Genomic DNA, 5,415 nt, shown 5'->3' on the forward strand with positions numbered 1-5,415 from the left:
CAAGGAGAGGCCATTCAGCTGTGTCCTGATTGAGAGGTTGGACTCCACGTATACCTTCACACAGGTGCATCAAGTTAACATAGATTCTGGCCACCACAGGGTGTGTCTGTGTCCAGGTGCATGTGTATGCATGCTAGCTGTGTGTGAGTATGTGTGTGTGTGTGCATATGTTCATAGGTGTTGTGTGTGCCTACAGCCTGTGTCATGTGCATGTCCATCAGCAGGGCCAGGTATGTATAAGTGTGTGCATGAACACATGTGTGTGTGTGTATGTGTGCCTATGGGCTGTTGCTTATGTTCTTTTTTTGCCCCCAATCTTTTCTGTGTGGCTGTAGTTCAACCCCCGTCCCTCACCCCTCAGAGCCTCCCTCTGGCCTCCTGCAGCTGACAGGCCCCCACTGGCAGGGCACTTGAGCCGGAAGGAAGACTGCCTTCTCCATCTGAGCAAAGCTGGGGAAAGACAGCAACAGGCTGAAAGGGGGTTCCCTGCCAGCCCAGCGCAGAGTGAGAGGCTCCTGGTGTCTCTCCTGCCTTTTCAGTCAACCTACCAGGGTGTGAGGATGACAGAGGGAGGGGTGATCCTGCGGGACCAGGTTCCGACTGGGGAAGCTGCTCAGAGATGCTTCTGGTACACAGTACTCTATCCTTCAGGTAGCACTCATAGGTGAGCACGCAGGCCCAACACAGGTGGCCGGTGGCCAGTGGGCCGCCAGCCAGGCCTCTCCTCGGGGTGAGAGCAGGGCATCTGGACCATCTGCACCTCCGCCTCCTCCCAACCCCCAGCCCAGCAGGAGATGGCTGGGGGATTAGGTAAGAAGGCAAGGTTAGGTAATGTCTCAGAAGGCTGTGCAGGCCAGGCCGCTGGGAAGGTGCTGGGGCTGAATCCCGCCTGGCCTTGCGCTGACTTCAGAGACTGAGGATGAAGGTGGGGCAGCTGGGGCTCTGCAGACGGAAAAAGTGAGGGTTTGCCCGGCAGGCCGCTCCGCTGCCAGACCTCCAGGCCATTCACTCCCGTGGGGACCAGGTCACGAGACTCAGTGGGCGCCTCCTGGAGTGGGGATCAGGCTGTCAGCAGGGCCAGGCTCAGGCCCACAGGGAGTTAGCCATGCTGAAAGCTGAGAGGGTCAGGAGGAGGTCAGGCTCATGCTGAGCCCCTCCTAGGCTGTTCCAGGCACTGGTGCTGGATGGGGGTACATGACCCACTCCCGGACTGGTCCCCTGCTTTGGGGAATCTCACAGGCTGATGCTGCCTCTGCACACTCACACATACTGTTCCATGTGACTGTTCCTTCTGGGTCCCCTCTGCCTCTCCCCATGGACTAAGCCTGACTGGACCTCAAGTCTGGCCCTCATCCTGAACTCGACGCTCCATTGGTCTCAGGTGCAGATCTATCTGTGGGTTCTTCAAAGGCTGTGGGAAGGAGGGAGACGGGGAGGGGGGACAGGCACGACCTCCTTCAGATGGGAACCACCCAGAGCGGGAGACAAGACGCGGTGGAGCGCGTGATGGGGCAGTGGGGGCTTGTGTGAGAGTGTGCGGTGCTCTGGGGCTCGAGACCTTGTGATGGTGATGGTGGCCCTGAGGCCAAGGTGCTGCTTTCCCCTGACCTGCTCTCCTGCTTCTCGGCCTCCTCCCTGCCCCCAACTAGGCTTTCTTCCTGTGGGCCCTACCCCTGCACTGGCATTATCCCCACCTCCCGCTTCCCCCATGTGTGGCCCAGCCTGCCCACGGCCACCCTCCCAGCCCCACTGGCTTCTGACCCTCGTCCAGGCAGTCCTTCCTGATTGCCGGCCCAGCAGCCCAGGGACCTCCTTGTTACCTTCCCACTTGCGTATGAGGGGCTCCTCTCTTGCAGCAGAAAGGTCTTGATGGCTCCTCATTTTACGGGTCAGGAGAAGGACCCCTGGGGGGAACCAGGGCACAGGGTACTGCTCCGGGGGAGGCTGCTGCGTGTCAGGGGATACATTGCCTGAGGTCAGGGGTCTCCATCAGGGCAGGGGACAGCCCCAGACACTGGCCTTAGTTTCCCCCCACACACCTTAGGAGTTGGGGTAATGGTGTGTGTGCCCCTTCTGCCTGAAAGCCAAGGAACCTGGTCTGGGTTTCTGTGCTGGTTGGCCCCCAGGAAGCACATCCCCCAGGACTCAGCCAGGCTGAGTGGGGTGAGGTGGTGGTGGGGGCTTTAGGAATGGGCCTGGCTGTGCAGCTTCTTTTCCTGCACTGGTGAGCTGCTCCCCATAGTGGACAGGAGTAGAGGAGGGGTCTGGGGGGTTGCCAGGGAAACAAGACCAAACAAATAATATACCATCCCCCCAGACCTCTGCTGGGGGGGAGGGGGCCCAGTGGCAATGACCTCATCTGCCCAACCAGCCCTGTGCTCCAAAGGCCAGGCCTGGAGGTGGGGGGTCCTGGACTGGCAGGGGGAGCTGCAGCATCCTGGTGTTTGTGTTGGGCCCATGTCCATGGAAACGACTGGGAGCCGGGGATGCAGAGATGGGGAGACTCGTGCATGTGTGTATGTGTGCATATTCACACACAAGTGTGTTGTGCTTGTTAACTAGGCACTGGGTCCAACCACCCAGGGAAGGGGAGAGGGAGGGAGGGGGTGAGAGAAAGGAGGGGGGTGGAGAAGAAGAAGCTGAGGGAGAAGAGAAGAACAGGGGGACTCTGGAAGGGAGAGAGGGAAAGCTGAGTGAATGCAAGGGAGAGAGGTGGGTGAGTGAAGAGGGAGGGAAATCAGAGAAGGCAGATGAGGGGAGAAAAGATCCCAGGAGGGCTGGGGTGATCATAGGGGATCATAGAAGGTCCTGGACTCGGATCTTGAAAACCCTCTGTGAAGAGGAGATAAGGGGCCACTCCGGATGGGGAGGGGTGTGAAGGCAGAGGAAACGCTCCCCTCCATGCACACCAAGGCTGCACGTGAACATGAGATGGCACTGGGCGAGGAACCAACCCCATGGGGGTTGGGGAGGGAAGGCTGGCAGGAAGCTCTGGGATCAGGTTGGCTGGACTGGATCAGGGTGGGCTTTATCAGAGGGGTGCAAGTTCACACTCCATGTGACTTTACCCTCAACTTCTTAGTTATTTTTATGGTTCAGGATCATTCGAATTTGCACTACCTGGAATACTGCATCATCGTCATGGCCATCAGCATCAGCATCATGGCTGAGTTAGTTAATTGTGCCAACCTGGCCGATAATCACATGTGGGGCTAATTGAAAGGCGGAGGGATAAATGGCTCAGTGAGCCTCGCCTTTCTAGTTCTCGGGTCTCTTGTTTTGTGATGGTTGCAACCGGGTGCAGCTGCCTTAGCAGTTCCCTGCTTCAGCTTGCAAGATTGACTTCCTATAAGACATCCCCAAGGAGAAGCCACATAGACCTATCCCGATGCAGCCCGGATGCTGGAGCAGCCGTGTGGAGACCCCTGCTAGTGCTGAGATGCTTATTTGTTCGCTGACTCAGCTTTCCTCCTGCAGTTGGCATCATTGCCTCTGTTTTGTGAGGTGGAGGACTTTGTGGACTGGTGTTGGGTTAATGGGTTAATGTTGGACTTGTGGGCTTGGGCAGCATTGGGTTGGGATGTTTGCGTGATGCACATTTTCTTTACATAAAAACTCTCTCTTATACATGAGTTGCCGTGGATTTGTTTCTCCAAAGTACCCAGACTAATACAATGGCCATGCAACAAATTGCCACAAAGTGAAATAACAGATGCTTCTTACCTTGTGGTTTCTGTGGGCCGGGCATCTGGGCCCGGCTTTGCTGAGTCCTCTGCTCCAGGTCTCGCCACATGGTCGGTCTCTCCAGCGGCCGCCCCTGCACCCAAGCACGAGGGCGTCACTGGAGTCAGCCAGAAGGAGAGAGTCAGAACCTCCGGCATTTTAGTCCTGGAAGTGGGTGACATCCATGGTCTTTGCCATGTTCTGTTGGCTGAAGCAAATCACAGTTCTGCCCACATCCGAGGAGAGGGGTCACTACAGTGGGTGAACACAAGAACCAGGGTCATGGGGGGCATCTGAGAGTGGGCCGCGGCCACCACACCGTGTACCTTTTGCCAGGATTCACCAGTTGTTGAGTTAGTTACCTTGACTTCATCTCATGGTGCTCGCGTCAATGCCAACTCATAGCGACCCTCTAGGACAGCCGTTCTCAACCTGTGGGTTGCGACCCCTTTGGGGGTCAAATGACCCTTTCACAGGGGTTGCCTAATACATCCTGCATATCAGCTATTTACATTACGACTCATAACAGTAGCATGCTTACAGTTATGAAGTAGCAATGAAAATCATTTTATGGTTGGCCAAGGGTCACCACAACATGAGGAACTGTATGAAAGGGTCACAGCATTAGGAAGGTTGAGAACCACTGCTCTAGGACAAGGTAGAATTGCCCTCGTGAGTTTCCAAGATTATAACTCTTTACGGGAGTAGAAAGCCCTGTCTTTCTTCCACAGAGTAGCTGATGGTTTTGAACTGCAGACCTTTGGGATCGCAACCCAATGCATAACCACTATGCCATACTAGGGCTCCTATTTGTTTCATAGCCATACCCCTTTCTTTCTGTAGCGCCCTTTGAAAGTGAGCTGGAAATACCATGACACTCTGCCCTAAACACTGTCAAGTATGCAGCTTCCAGTCCCATGGACGTTTGCCCTCAAACCCTCAAACCCACGGAACCGTTCTCTGGCCAGAGACACTTTCCACTGGCTCAAACAATACAATTTCATGTGCACTCACATTCTCTTTTTCCTCAGTTGTTCCAATAAGGCTTCTTTTAGTTGTCTTCTGAGCCTCCCCCCTCCCACCGCCCCCATCTAATCTCAGATCCAATCAACCAAAAAAAACAAAAAACCCAAAACATCCCACCAAACTCACAGCCATGAGTCAATGCTGACTCACAGTGACCCCCTGTGGGTTTCTGAGACTGGGAGTAGAAAGCCCGGTCTTTCTCCTATGGAGCAGCTGGTGGTTTCAAACTGCCCACCACACAGCCCAATGCCCAACCACAGATCCAATCAAGCACTTAACTCAGCCCACTAACAGGCTTTGGTTCTCGCTGGTGCTGCTGAGTTGGTTGGTTAAGGGGTAACTTCTCTTCTGTACATTGTAGCAATTGGTGAGTCATCTGCTTGCCCTGCCCTGTCCCCCATGCCCCTTCAGGCCATGGTTCTGGCACCCACGGGGTTTCTTGCCGGAAGCACTTATCACACCGAGAGTTTCACAAGGGTAATTTTCTCATTGCTCCACTCCTTCCACATTTGCTCGATGTCATTCTTCTGTAAAGAATTTTCCCTCCCTGACTCTTTGTTTGTTTTCCCCTATTACCAAGGACACGTGGACTTTCAATGTTATTCCGTGTGCTAGCATGCCATGCCACTGTTACTCGCCTAGCGCTTGTAGTTTTCACATTTTCTA

Source organism: Echinops telfairi, unplaced genomic scaffold (genome assembly GCF_000313985.2).
Source record: "Echinops telfairi isolate 266 unplaced genomic scaffold, ASM31398v2 ScPeMD7_7469;HRSCAF=8507_0, whole genome shotgun sequence".
NCBI lineage: Eukaryota > Metazoa > Chordata > Mammalia > Afrosoricida > Tenrecidae > Echinops > Echinops telfairi.